Source organism: Molossus molossus, unplaced genomic scaffold, assembly GCF_014108415.1.
Source record: "Molossus molossus isolate mMolMol1 unplaced genomic scaffold, mMolMol1.p scaffold_m16_p_4, whole genome shotgun sequence".
Taxonomy (NCBI): Eukaryota; Metazoa; Chordata; class Mammalia; order Chiroptera; family Molossidae; genus Molossus; species Molossus molossus.
The window spans coordinates 64,844,653-64,860,900 of record NW_023425377.1 but is presented as its reverse complement, the minus strand read 5'-3'; the positions used below and the strand labels follow the sequence as shown (position 1 = coordinate 64,860,900).

General features: G+C 36.8%; 1 non-coding gene across 1 annotated transcript; it reads right to left on the bottom strand.

Annotated features, from left to right (window-relative positions):
* Positions 1 to 10,870: 10,870 nt before the first annotated feature.
* LOC118616602 lies at positions 10,871 to 11,034 on the bottom strand. Its single transcript, XR_004956598.1, has one exon. It is a non-coding gene; the product is annotated as a U1 spliceosomal RNA (small nuclear RNA).
* Positions 11,035 to 16,248: the final 5,214 nt, after the last annotated feature.

Genomic DNA, 16,248 nt, shown 5'->3' with positions numbered 1-16,248 from the left:
TGACCGGCACCTCTCCCTCTCCCAACTCCCAGTGGCCCCACCCACTGGTTTCAGGCTATGGCAGAATCTGGGACAGAATGAGTGGTGTAGCTCTGGGACGGGGAATTTTTCCCTCACGTGCCTGAGTGGTGCAGAGCTCCCATTCCCACAGCCAGATCTGGTCTCTTGGGCCTGGTAAGCTCTGTTGGCCTTACCCTGACAACGCCTTGAGACCCCACGCCACCACAAAGCTGTGCAAACACCCAGCTGGTGGCAGCTGGATTTGATATACCCTGGAATATCAGACCTAGCCCTGGCAACAAGTTTGAACCTGTATAAATATGTTGAACACCACTGGCCCCTACCTGGTGACTCACTGAGAATATACCTCATACTACTAGAGTACTGCCAGAGGCTTTTTCAGTGACTGAGCCTAACAAGCAGCAGATAGGTGGAGGTAGGCAGAGGTGAATCTCAAGGTTCCTTGGGACTTTGGATGACCTGCTCCTTGGGCCTGGTGCTGTTGTTAAAACTCAGTCTTGGTGTGCAGCTTGATCCTTCCTGTACACACCCAGGCCCAGCAGACATAGCCACAAACTGTGCATTGCTTTGAAGCTCCAAACAGGTTGCTCAGGGCCAGTCACAGGCAGTGTCTGACATTAGCCTACACCAGAGTTCCTCCCAAAAGGCCCAAGAATCAATACACCCAGTGGCCAGCTTTGGACAACATCAGAGTAGGACTCATTTAGATTCACAAGTGGCTTGTCCAAAGGGAGATTTTGGCAGGCACCAGACTCTGCTGAGGCAAATTCCGCTCTGTGTGGTCGGCACCTACACAGCAGCGTATACACTATGGTTGGGGTCGATACTCATAGCCGGCCTGAGTGTTGACCCCATGCACGAATGGGCCAACAGCAGCTATCAAGACTCAATTACAACAGGAGGGCCCACATAACCCATGCAAGGGACATTCCTGGGACTCCCAGCTCAGGTGATCAAGGAGGTTGCACCACTGGGTCTCACAGAGCACCTACTGCATAAGTCGACCCTACCACGACTGGGAGTCATAGCAGATCTACCTAATACAGTAAAACCTCAATATAATGGACTAATTCAGGCGAGGAGATGTCTGTTAAAGCTGAAAGTCTATTATATAATAAAGTAGGTTTTCTGAATGTGTATGTTAAAAAAATTAACAAATTAGTTAGTTTACCTGTTTTTATTTATGTGGAAGCATTTGTGTAATTCAAAGTATGTATAAAAACTATAATGTCACAGAAAGTTTTCTATTATATTACTGTAATTTTAAATTTATACTGAATAGGTCCAGTAAATGCGTGCATTCACCAGTCACTGCAAGTAAACAAATGCACACAGCTGGGGCGTGGCTTAGTGCATGCTGGAAGACTGGCCATCATGGGTTATCACGGCTGCAGAAAGTCAGGCCACCTGACAACAGAACCAATTACCACACACAGTGCGGTGTGATCACATGCTAAATATTTGCTGAACATTATTTACAAACAGTGACTCTTGGATTTAAATGTGTAGACTATAGTTATAAATAACTATCACATATCTACATCAGTGAAATTACTATAGTGTTTTTTTCCAACATATAGCCTATTTGCTGAAATTTGTTAAAATTAACAGTGAATTAATAACAAAAAATAACCTATTAATTTAATTACAGGCAAATCTTGGTTAAACGCATTTTAAAATTAACAAGTTGTTAATTTTCACATATGACATATGGACCAGAAATTTTATCTGTTAAATCCAAAGTCTGTTAAATTGAGGTCCACAAAATTGAGGGTTTACAGTACACAGAAATAAACACAAAGAGGCAGCCACAATGTGGAGACCAAAAAAATACTCCAATTGAAAGAACAGAATAACTATTGAGAAAAAGAGCTGAATAAAAGGAGGCAAGCAATTTACCAGATACAGGGTTCAAAAGAACGGTTATGAGGATGCTCATGGAACTTGGTGTGAACTACAACAGCCTCACTGGTGGTTGTTCTTAGGTTTTTTTTTTTATCCCCCTCACTTGACTTTATCATTGTTTACTACTAGTAAGACCAGCACTGCCCAATAACTCCCAATTTTCCAATAAAGTAATAATGAAATGGTATTAAGCTTCTTAAAAACCTTTAGGTTAAACCTACTGATATTAGATTAATTTTGAATTGTTTTTTGCTTTCTTTTGTCTGGAATGTGGCAGTAACATTTTATTTTTAACCATTAATCCTTATTCAATTCACTCAGTGACTTAAGATTTGAGAGCTAAATACTGGGATTTTTGGGTAACAGACTGATAGTTTTGTTGTTTGCATATTATAATCATCGTTGTACATAGAAAGGATATGCCTACTTTTGTTAAATATACACTTTATAAATATAAGTAAAGAGGGAGTATAAAACAATTTTTGTATAACTTGTTTGAAACATGAGTTTTATTTACTTAATATTAGGGCTTTGTCCCTTTTTCTGTATATCTCTTGGGATCCTGTGTAGAAGATATTCCCACTAAATACCAAACAGTTAAGTTCATTCTCTTGTACTAGCTACAAATTCAGTTTTATATTCTACCTAACAATTTAAGTAAATGAAAATATCCCCCCCCCCCCAAAAAAAAGAAAGGAAATAATAAAAATCAGCAGAAATAAATGAAATAGAGTCTAAAAGTACAATACAAAAGATCAATGAAACCAAGAGCTGGTTCTTTGAAAAGGTAAATGATGTTGACAAACCTTTAACCAGACCCATCAAGAAAACAAGAGAAAGAACCGAAATAAACAAAATCAGAAATGAAAGAGAAGAAGTAACAACTGACACCAAAGAAATACAAAAGATTATAAGAAAATATTACAAACAACTATATGCCAACAAGTTGGACAATCTTGATGAAATGAATGAATTCCTAGAAACATACAATCTTCTAAAACTAAATCATGATGAGTCAGCAAATCTGAGTAGACAGATTACACTAGTGAAACTGAAGTAGTAATCAAAAACTCCCAACAAACAAAAGTCCTGGACCAGATGGCTTCACAGGAGAATTTTACCAAACATTCAAAGAACTAACACATATCCTCAAACTATTCCAAAAATTTTAAGAAGAGAGAAGACTACCGAGTTCATTTTATGAGGCCAGCATTATCTTAATTCTAAAACCAGATAAGGAACACTACGCAGAAAGAAAATTATAGGCCGATATCCTTGGTGAACAGAGTTGCGAAAGTCCTCAACGAAATATTAGTAAACCGGATACAGCAATACATTAAAAAAATTATACACCATAATCAAGTGGGATTTATTCCTGGGATGCAAGGTATGAACAATATCCTGAAATCAACAAATGTGATAGACCACATAAATAAAATGAAGGATAAAAATTACATGATCATATCAATAGATGCAAAAAAAAAGCATTTGATAAAATACAGCATCCATTTGTGATAAAAACAACAACAACTTCTCAGCAAAGTGGGAATAGGCGGAACATTCTTCAACATAATAAAGGCCATATGTGAGAAACCCACAGTCAACATCATACTCAATGGACAAAAATTAAACATGTTTCCCTTATAATCAGGAATAAGACAGGGATGATCACTTTCACTGCTCTTATTCAATGTAGTACTGGAAGTCCTAGTCACAGTAATCAGACAAGAAGAATAAAAGGCATCCTTACTTGAAAGGAAGAAGTGAAACTATCATTATTTCCAGATGACATGATACTGTATATAGAAAACCCCAAAGATTCCACCCAAAACTACTAGAACTGATAAATTAAATTCAGTAAAGTAGCAAGATACAAAATAAATATCCAGAAATCGGTTGCATCTCTATACACCAATAATGAACTATCAGAAAGTGAAACTAAGATCACAAACCTATTTATAATTGCATTAAAAAATATCTAGGAATAAATTTAACCAAGGACATAAAAGACCTATACTCTGAAAATTATAAGACACCGAAGAAAGAAATTGAAGAAGATACAAATAAGTGGAAGCATATACTGTGTTCATGGATAAGAAGAATTACACCATTAAAATGTCTATACTATCCAAAGCAATCTATAGATTTAACACATTTTCTATCAAGACACCAATGGTATATTTCACAGAACTAGAACAAATATTCTAAAAATTTCCCATAATAGGCTCTGAATAGCAACAGCAATCTTGGAAAAGAAGAACAAAGTTGGAGGAATCATGCTACCTGATATCAAACTACTATAAGGCCACAGTAATCAAAACAGCAGGTACTGGCATAAAAATAGACATACAGATTAATGGAACAGAATACAGAGCCCAGAAATAAACCCATGCCTTTATGATCAATTAATATTTGACAAAGGAGGCCAGAACATGTAATGGGGTAAAAATAGTCTATTCAATAAATGGTGTTGGGGGAATTGGACAGACATAAGCAAAAAATAAATAAAACTAGACCACCTTCTGACACAGTACACAATAATGAATGCAAAATGGATTGAAGACTTAAATTTGGACTCAAAACTATAAAAACTCTAGAAGAAAATATAGGCAGTAAAATCTCGAACATATCTCATAGCAATATTTTTTCTGTTACATCTCTTTGGGCAAGGGAAACAAAAGAAAAAAAACAGAACTACATCGAATTAAAAAGTTTTTTCACAGTAAAGGAAACTATCAACAAAATAAAAAGGCAACCTACTGAATGGGAGAACATATTCTCCAATGACACATCTGATAAGGGGTTAATATCACAAATTTATAAAGAACTTATACAACCTACAACAACAAAAAAATCAAACAATCCAATAAAAAAATGGGCAAATGAATAGACACTTCTCCAAAGAGGACACACAGAGATGACCAATAGACATATGAAAAGATGTTCAATGTCACTAATCATCAGACAAAGGCAAATTAAAACTACAATGAGATATTACCTTACACTTTTCAAAATAGCTATCATCAATACATCAACAAACAGCAGGTGTTGGCCAAGATGTGGTGAAAAGGGAACCTTCGTGTACTTTTAGTGGGAATGCAGATTGGTGCAGCCACTGTGGAAAGCAGTATGGAGTTACCTCAAAAAATTAAAATGGAGTTGCCTTATGACTAAGCAATTCCACTTCTGTGTATATAGCTGAAGAAGCTGAACACACTAATTCAAAAGAAGCACCCCTGTGTTCATTGCATTGGTATTTACAATAGCTGTGATTTGGAAGCAGCCCAAGTGCCCACTGGTAGATGAGTGGATAAAAAAGCTGTGTTACATTGCACAATGAAATACTATTCAGGTATAAAAAAGAAGAAAATCTTACCTTTTGTGACATGATGGATGGACCTGAAGGGCATTGTGCTAAGTGAAATATGCCAGTCAGAGAGAGATAAATACCATATTATTTTACTTACATGTGGAATCTAATGAACAAAATAAACTAACAAACAAATAGAAAGAGACTCATAGATTCAGAGAACAGACTGATGACTGTCAGAGCTGAGGGGGTTTCAGAGCTGGGTCAAAAAAGGGAAGCGATAGCCCTGGCCAGTTTGGCTCAGCGGTTAGAGCATTGGCCCTTGGACCAGAGAGTCCCAGGTTCCGTTCCCATTGAGGGCATGTACCTTGGTTGCAGTTTGTCCCCGGCTTCGGTTGGGGTTGTGTGGGTGGCAATCACTCCATGTGTCTCTCTCACATGGATGTTTCTCTCTCTCTCTTCCTCCTTTTCTCCCTCAAGATCTATCTGAAGATAAATGCAAAAATGGCCTGGGCTAAAGATAAAAATAAAAAGGTGAAGTGATTAAGCAAAAAACAAAAACAAAAAACCCTCATACACAAACAACAGGATGGTAATTACCAGAGGGAGAGAGGGGTGGGGAGAGGTAGGAGAGGGTAAAAGGAGGATAAATGGTGATGGAAAGAGAGTTGACTTGGGTGGTGAACTCACAATACAATATACAGATGATGTATTATGAAATTGTACACCTAAAAATCTATATAATTTTATTAACCAATGTCATCCCAATAGATTCAATATAAAAAAAAGAAAAGAAAAAGACAAGATGTGCCAGGTTATTTATTTATTTACTTCTTTCTTTCTTTCTTTCTTTCTTTCTTTCTTTCTTTCTTTCTTTCTTTCTTTCTTTCTTTCTCCCTTCCTTCCTTCCTTCCTTCCTTCCTTCCTTCCTTCCTTCCTTCCTTCCTTCCTTCCTTCCTTCCTCCTTCCCTCCTTCCCTCCCTCCCTCCCTCCTTCCTTCCTTCCTTCCTTCCTTCCTTCCTTCCTTCCTTCCTTCCTTCCTTCCTTCCTTCCTTCCTTCCTTCCTTTTTTCCTTCCTTCCCTTTTTCCTTCCTTCCTTCTTTCCTTCCTTCTTTCCTTCTTTCTTTCTTGCCACCTAACCTGAAACTTCAAGTTCTTCATCAGCAAACATGTTTTGTGGAAGGCAGCAGAGCCATCTCACAGAGATTTCTACCACATTACAGGACAAGAAAGCCACAGATATCCTCAGCCCTCATGCCAGGCAGTCACCATGATTGGAGGGGCCAGACTAAAAACCAACACTGGAGTGGATGAAGAGAATCTTGGACTCCTTGTGGGGACCAGTGATGCAAAGATCTGATGTCTTCCACTCTTGTGATGGCATTTCAGAAATTTCCTAATCTGGACACAGCCCCGAGGAAGGGAGTAAACCTCCATTGATAAGATTATTGTTACTGCAGCCAAGTGGGAGGGTGGGCCTCCATTGATAAGATTATTGTTATTGATAAGGTTATTGTTACTGCAGCTTAAAATAAAAATAATGCTCAGTTACAGAAAAAAAAAAGAAATAAAATAAAAAGACAAGTCAGATGAGGCAAAATATTTGAAAAACAAATATCAATGAAGAACTTGTATTCAAAATGTATAAACAACCATCACAGCCTGGCTGGTGTCACTTAGTGGTTGAGCGGTGACCCATGTCAGGGCACATGCCCACATTGTGAGCCTGGTCCCCAGTGTGGTACATGCAGGAGGTGGCCATTCAATGTTCTCTCTCGTTGATGTTTCTATTTCTCCCTCTCTCTCTCTAATATGAATAAAAAAATTTTTTTTAAATAAATAAATGGGCAATTAAAGCTACAAATTGATTGATAGTAAAATAATTAAAATATAGCATGCAAACAACAACATAAGAAAGCTCAAGTGGCTATACTACTATCAGACAAAATTAAATTTAAAACAAAAAATTTCACTAAAGACAAAGAGGTATACTTTCTAATAATAAAATTGCCAATCTATGAGAAAAATATTACAATTGTAAACATATATACAACGAATTACAGAACACCAAAATACATGAAGAAAAACTGTCAGACGTGAAAACTAGACAATTAAACAAAAGTTGGAGATGTCCATACTCCACTTTCAATAATAAATACAAAAATGAGGCAGAAGACCAAAAGTAAACTAGACCTAACAGATATCTATAGTATATTGCAGTGAACAACATCACAAGTGCACATGGAACATTGTCCAGGATAGAAAGTAGTCATAAAACACTGAAATAAAATTACAAGGTTATAAATGATGCAAAGCATATTCTCCAGCTACAGTGGAATAAAATTAAGAGTCAATAGCAGAAAAAAATTGGAACACTCACAAATATGTGAAAAGTAAACAACATATTCATAAATAACCAAAGGACCAAAGAAGACATCAAAAGGATTTTAGAAAACACTTTGAGATGACTGAAAATGAAGAAACAATATACCAGATCTTATGAGATGCAGCTAAAGCAGTGTTTAGATGAAAAATTTTAGCTGTGAATGCCTATATTAAAAAATGGAGAGAAATGGGTAAATGTTTTTTAATTATTATTTTTAGTTTAAATAAATTGAATATAATACATGTAGTATGAAACAAATTAAGAAGATGGGATCAGCTCAGAGAGTGTCTTGAAGTCAGTGCTGTTAAGTTCAGGTTTTACTTTATGCATTGGAAAACTTTTTTCCAAAAGGTTAATTGAGGTATATATAACAAACAAAAAATGAATATATTTAGATTGTACACATAATAGTTTAATATACATGGTGGGGCAAAAGTAGATTTATAGTTGTTCATATGGAAAATAATACAATAATTAATAAATAATAACACAAGAATAAACTGTTTTACGCACTCACAACTGTAAACCCACTTTTGCCCCCACCCTGTATGTAAACATTGTGAAACTATTGTAAATCATTTATATACAAGATGATTTATTTATTTAAGAAATAAAACTTTATGTAAAAGAAAGAGTAGAGACAGCAGAGATGCTGAAAGAACATTTGGGAAGCAACTGCAAAGCATGATAGTTGAGGGTGAGAGAATGCCTTAAAGAATAGGGAAGTAAAAATATGCACCAAGTTCTTTCCCCAGGGGGAGTAGGAGGGTGGTGGCTGTTACCAGTGACTCAGGCAGGAAACATCTTAGAAGGACTTTGTTTAGGGGGTGAGAACTGAAACCATCTGTGTCCTCATGACTTAGATAATTCTGTAGATCATCTATGACAACATGACATAGTTGTTTGTTCCAGAGGAACTTCCAGAAAAAATATGACTATAAAAGAAAATATAATTCCACCCATTGTTTTAGGAAATTCCTACAGAAAAATTTATTGAAGAGTCTGTTCACTTGAGCAAACAGCCCACTTACCAAACAAAAATTTGCTAATAAAGACTTTCTTTAGATTTTATGCAGTCCCAGTTAGCCCCAATCTTGAGGAAGCAGCCTGAAACAGCTTAAGCCTAGATACCAAAATACTGTAAATATTCCATTTTAGATACACTGACAAAAAAAATAGGAGAAGAAGAAGAATCTCAAATCAACAACCTTAACATTCATCTTAGGACACTGGAAAAGAATAAAAAAAACTAAACCTAAAGCAAGCAAAAGGATAGAAATAATAAAGATTAGAGCATAATTTATTAATTTAATGAAACAAAGAATAAAAAAATTTAGAAAAATCAATGAACCCTCCCCCCCAATTTTTTGAAACAATCAACACAATTGACAAATCTTTAGTTAGATTAACCAAGAAAAAAAAGAGAGAAGACTTACATTATTAGAACCAGAAATCAAAGAAAGTTCATTACTACCAATTTTATAGAAATAGAAATGATTATAAAGAAACATTATCACAATTGTACAGTAACAAAATAGATGACTTAGATGAAATGGACAAATTACTAGACAGACACAAAATACTAAACCTGACTAAAGGATAGACAATCTGAGTAAACTGCAACGAGTAAAGAGATTTAATTTGTAATACTAATACTAATCCTAATAAACAACTATCCAAAAATAAAAACTCAAGCCCAGATAGTTTTATGGCTGAATTCTATCAAACATTTTAGAAGAGTTAATGCTAATCTTCTCAAATGCTTCCAAGAAGTAACAGAGGAGGAAAAACTTCCCAATTCATTTTATGAGGCCAATATTACCCTGATATTAAAATCAGAAAAACATCAGAAGGAAAGAAAACTACAGACTAATATCTCTTATGAATGTGCACACAAAATTCCTAGACAAAATGCTACCAAATCAAGCCCTGTAACATATAAAAAGAATTATACATAATGACAAAGTGGAATTTATGCCAGGAATACAAGGTTGGTTCTACATTCTAAAAATTGATTAATATATCATTACATTATCAATTGAATAAAAAATAAATATCACATGATCATTTCATTAGATAAAGAAAAAGCATTGACAAAATCCAATACCATTTCATGCTAAGAACACTCAATAAAAGGCATTCAGATTGGAAAGGAAGAAACAAAACCTTCTCAATTTATAGGTGATGTGATATTATATATAGAAAATACTAAAAAATCTGCCCTGGTTGTATAGCTCAGTAGGTTAGAGCATCATCCCAATACACTAAAGTCTCTGATTCAATCCCCAATCAGAGCATAAAAAGAGTCAACCAATGATTACATAAATAAGTGCAACAACAAATCGATGTCTCTCTCTCTCTCTCAAATCAATAAATTAAAAAAAAAGAATCAACTAAAAACTAGTGAAATAAGCAAACAAGTTTCAGAATACAATATAAAATTATAAAAATCCATTGTAGCCCTGGCCAGTTTCTCAGTGGTTAGAGCATCGGCCCATGGACCAGAGAGACCCAGGGTCAATTCTTGTTGACAGCACGTACCTTGGTTGCAGTTCATCCTGGCCCTGGTTGGGGTCATGTGGGTGGCAGCCAGTTGATGTGTCTCTCTCTCTTTTTTCTGCTCTCCCTCCCACTCTATCTGAAGATAAATGCAAAAGTGTCCTCAAGTGAGAATAAAAAAAAAAAATCCACTGTATTTTATGCACTTGAAATGAACAATATGAAAATAAAATTAAGAAAGCAATACCATTTACAACAGCAAAAAAACAAAATACTTAGGAATAAATTTAACAAAAGAAATGCGAAACTTATCATCTGAAAGCTATAAACCATTGTTGACATTAAAGAAAATCTAAGTAAATGGGAAAATATTTCATGTTTATGGATCAAAAAATTTAACATTGTTAAGGTTACAGTATCCCCAAAATTGATCTACAAATTGAATGCAGTTCCTATAAGAATCCCAGTTGTCTTCTTTGTAGATACTGATACATCGATTCTAAAATTTATTTGAAATTGCAAAGGTCTCAGAGCAGCCAAATAATCTTAAAAAAAACAACAACAACAAAAAAAAAACAACAAAGTAAGGGGGCTCACATTTCAAAACGTACTAATAAAGGAATGGTAATTAAGACAGTATAGTGTTGGCGCAAGATAGAAATAGCTAAGTGGAATAGAATTAACTCCACAAATAAACCTATACATCTAGAGTCATAAAGTCAACTGATTTTCTTTTTTCTTTTTTTTTTTAGGGGAGAGTGCGAATGCAGTCCCCCACTACCACAAATTATGCAGTCAAATTTCCCACATTTGGGAAAATCGCAGGGGTCAGCACATCCGGAGTGCAATGGATAAGCCTCGCCCTGGGAAAACCACCTTCATGATCATGGTATCTCCCTTGCCAAGTAAGTATTCAACTGATTTTTAAGAATAGTCTTTTTGGGGATTCCGAAATGGCAGCAGAGTGAAGGGAAGCTACACAAACAATCTCCCAGGACCAAACTGGAATTACAACTAAAATAAAGATAAATCGTAGGGAAAAAGCAACAGAAAAGCAGCTGGAGAGGACCACATGACCAGGGACACTGAATCAAGCCTGGTAGGTCTGTGGAGGCACAATCCGTGGGCTTGGACAGCAGCAGTTTCAGCTGTGAGCAGTGCCCTCAGAGTTAAAATTTCAAGTTGGCTCCACAGTGCAGACAGCTGGGAAGAGCACTAAATTAACTACAGGCTCTCACCTTGGGCTCCAGCAGAGGGAGGGCAGACTGGACTGGAACTGTGTGGTGACACTCGGGATTTGGAGGGTGCTCAGAGTTTTTCCTGACTTGCAGCCACACAAAACACTGGCCATCTTGCTCCTTCCTGGACCTCTGGGGAGAAGCAGCAGCCCCTCCCTCGAAAATTCAACTCCACCCAGCTGAGCCAAAGAAATGCAAACTGAGGCTCAATAACAACTAGCATCTGCCCCAACCTCTGGAAAGCCTCTTCTACTGAACACCTGAGGGAGTGTTTCATTCACCTGAGAACTAAAGGCTCTTCAGGTAACTGAGACTAATAGCCTTCAGGCAAAAAGCTAGAGGGTAACTGAACTGTTCCTGAGCTTGCAAATCAACCCAGGAAAGTAAGACTTGACAGAGGATTTTAACATGGGTCCTCCCATGTTCATTTAAACCCAGTAGACAGGAGCCACAAACAGTAGAACACCAACACCCACAGGAAAAATTTGGCAGGCTCCAAAACCCACTGAGATAGCAAAATGATGAAACAAAAAAAACAAATCCCAAATAAAAGAACAAGAGACCTCTACCAAAGATGAGATAAATGAAATGCAGTTAAGCAAGTTATCAGAGGTAGAGTTCAGAGCCATGAGCTTGAGAAAGCTCAACAGCATGACTAAGGACATCAACACCATGAGTAAAGATACAGAAACATTGAAAATCAACCAATTGAAAATGAAAAACCACCAAGAAGAAATGAAGAATGACATAGCAAAAATAAAGAACACGTTGAAAGGACTAAACAGCAGAGTAGAGGAAGCTGAGGACTGGATCAGTGAATTAAAAGACAGGGTGAAAAAAAATCAATCAATCAGAAAACCAAAAGGAAAAAACAATTAAAAAACAGGAAGACAGCTTAAGAGAACTGTGGGACAACTGGAAACATAATAATATTCACATCATAAGAGTCCCTGAGGAAGAAGAAAATGAGCAAGGGTTAGAGAATATATTTGAAGAATAGTGACAGAAAACTATCCTAATTTGGTGAAGGAAGAAGGCATTCAAGTTCAAGAAGCACAGAGAGCCCCAAGTAAGAATAACCCAAACAGGCCCACACCAAGACAATAGTAATTAAAATGCCAAAAATTAAAGACAAAGAGAGAATCCTAAAAGCAGCAAGAGATAAGCAACAGGTTACCTACAAAGGAGCCTCCATAAGGCTCTTAGCTGACTTCTCAATGGAAACACTACAGGCCAGAAGGGAATGGCATGAAGTAATCAAGGTCATGAAAAACAAGGATCTGAATCCAAGACTACTCTACCCAGCAAGTCTATTATTCAAAATACAAGGTCAAAATAAAGAGCTTCCCAGACAAAAAAAAAAAAATAAAAGGCTAAGGGAATATATTAGCACCAAACCAGCACTACAAAAAATGTTAAAAGAACGGCTGTAATTAGTAGAAGAAATAGGAAGAAGAAAAATATAACCACACTAAACAAAAATGGCAATAATTAAGTACATATCAATAATCACCTTAAATGTAAATGGATTGAATGCTCCAATAAAATGACACAGAGCAGCTGATTGGATAAGAAAACATGACTCACATACATGTTATTTACAAGAGACCCATCTCATAACAAAAGACTTACATAGGTTGAAAGTGAAGTGATGGAAAAAAGTCTTCCAAGCAAATGAAAAGAAAAAAAAACCAACTGTGGTTATTTTACTGGCAGTAATCGAACAGGGAAAGGGGCACAAATTTATATCAATGTGTTCAAAAGCAGGACCTAGAAAAGAAATCAGAGATTCTGACAGGCTTTTATGACTCCTACCCCTATTTTCTCCCCCTATAAAGCAGCACCAGTAAGCAAAACCAACCAACTAATCTTGAGATTCCTCAATAAGAGTCCTAAATTTGGAGAGAAGCACACTGAAAAAAATAACACCCAAAATTTTCTATGACTAGACTCCAAAATGGCGGTGGAGTGAATGGAAGATACACAGACCATCTCCCTGGACCAAACTGGAATTATAACTAAAATAAAGACAAATTATCAAAAAGAAAAAATAAGCAATAGAAAAGCAGCTTGTGAGGACCATGTAACCAGAGACACTGACTTGATCCTGGTAGAATTGCAGAGGCATGAGAGGGAGCCTGGGAGCCCATGAACAGCAGCAGCCTTTGCTGTGAGCAGCACCCTTGGAGTTAAACTCCCAAGTGGCTCCACAGCACAGAGCCAGGACCGAGTGCTGAAACAGTCACAGCCACTCACCTTGGGCTTTAGCAGAGGGAGGGCAGACTGGACTGGAACTGTGGGGGACACTCCAGATTTGAAGGGCACTCAGAGCCTTTGCTGAGTTGTGGCCATACAGGACGGTGGCCATCTTACTCCTTCCCAGGGCTCTGGAGACAGATGGGGGCCCCTCCCTCAGAGATTCAACCTCACCCTGTGGGCCATAGAAATTCAAATTGAGGCTCATTAACAACCAGCATCTGCCCAACCCTCAGGAAATCCCCTTACTCTGAACACCTGAGGGAGTTTTTCATTCACCTGAGAAACCAAGGCTCTTCAAGTAATCACAACTAATACCATTTGGGAAGAAATCTAGAGGATAACTGAACTTTTCCTGGGCTTGCTAATCTACCCAGAAAAGACTTGACAGTGCTGTTTAACGTGGGTCCCTGCTCGCTCATCCAAACCCAGTAGAAGGAGCCACAAACAGCAGCACACCAACACACACATGGAAAATTTGGCAAGCTCCAAAACCCACTGACATAGGCAAAATGATGAAACAAAAAAAACAAGTTCCTAATAAAAGAACAAGAGACCTCTACCAAAGATGAGATAAATGAATGGCAGGTAAGCAAGTTAACAGAGCTAGAATTCAGAGCCATGATCTTGAGGAAGCTCAGCAGCATGTGTAAAGACATGAGCACCATGAGTAAAGACATAGAAACATTGAAAATCAACCAATTGGAAATGAAAAACAACCAAGAAGAAATGAAGAATGACATAGCAGAAATAAAGAACACATTGGAAAGACTAAACAGCAGAGTAGAGGAAGTTAAGGACCGGATCAGTGAATTAGAAGACAGGGTAGAAAAAATCAATCAATCAGAAAACCAACAGGAAAAAACAATGAAAAAACAGGAAGACAGTTAAGCGAACAGTGGGACAACTGGAAACGTAATAATACTTGCATTATAAAAGTCCCTGAAGAGGAAGAAAATGAGCAAGGGTTAGAGAATATATTTGAAGAAACAGTGACAGAAAACTATCCTAATTTGGTGAAGGAGGAAGACATTCAAGTTCAAGAAGCAGGGAAAGCCCCAAGTAACAATAACTCAAACAGGCCCACACCAAGATAATAGTAATTAAAATGCCAAAAATTAAAGACAAAAAAAGAATCCTAAAGGCAGCAAGAGATAAGCAACAGGTTACCTACAAAGGAACCACCACAAGGCTCTCAGCTGACTTCTCAACAGAAACACAACAGGCCAGAAGGGAATGGCGTGAAGTAATCAAAGTCATGAAAAACAAGGATCTGAATCCAAGACTACCGTACCCAGCAAGGTTATCATTCAAAATAGAAGGTCAAATAAAGAGCTTCCCAGACAAAAAAAAAAAAAAAAGGCTAAGGGAATACATTAGCACCAAACCAGCACTACAAGAAATGTCAAAAGGACTGCTGTAATTAGTAGAAGAAATAGGAAGAAAAATAGAACCACACTAAACAAAAATGGCAATAAATAAATACATATCAATAATCACCTTAAATGTAAATGGATTGAATGCTCTGATAAAAAGACGCAGAGTAGCTGATTGGATAAGAAAGCATGACTCATATATATGTTGTTTACAAAAGACCCACCTCACAACAAAAGACTCACATAGGTTGAAAGTGAAGGGATGGAAAAAAATCTTCCAAGCAAATGGAAAGAAAAAAAAAGCTGGGGTAGCAATATTCATATATGATAAAAGATTTCAAAATGAAGGCCATAATTAGAGACAAAGAAGGTCACTACATAATATTAAAAGGATATCTTCAACAGGAAGATATGACCTTGGTAAACATATATGCACCCAATATAGGAGCACCAAAATATATTAAAAATCTTCTGGAGGACTTCAAAGGAGAAATCGATAGCAATACAATCATAGCAGGGGACTTCAATACTCCACTGACATCACCGGATAGATCATCCAGACAAAAAATTAACAAGGAAACACAACTCTAAATGAAGTGTTAGATCAAATGGATTTAATAGATATCTACAGAGGATTACACCCCAAAACTGCAGAATTCACATTTTTCTCAAATGCACAAGGGACATTCTCAAAGATAGACCACATGTTAGAACACAAAGCAAGTCTCTACAAGTTTAACAAGATTGAAATCATATCAAGCATTTTCTCAGATCACAATGGCATAAAACTAGAAATAAACTGCAACAAGAACATGCAAAGACATTGGAACACATGGAAGCTAAATAGCATGTTATTAAATAATGAAAGGGTTACTGAGGAGATCAAGGAAGAAATTAAAAACTTCCTGGAAACCAATGAAAATGAACACAACAACACACAACTTATGGGATGCAGCAAAAGCAGTTCTGAGAGGGAAGTTCATAGCACTACAGGCCTACCTCAAGAAACAAGAAAAATCTCTAATAGACTATCTAACCTCACAACTTATAGAACTAGAAAGCAAACAAACAAACAATAACAAAAAAAACCACCCCAGAGCAAGTAGAAGGAAGGAAAGATCAGAGCAGAAATAAATGACATAGAGACCAAACAATTAATTCAAAGGATCAATGAAACAAAAAGCTGGTTTTTCGAAAAGATAAACAAAATTGATGGACCTTAGCTAGACTCACCAAGAAACAAAGAGAGAGAACCCA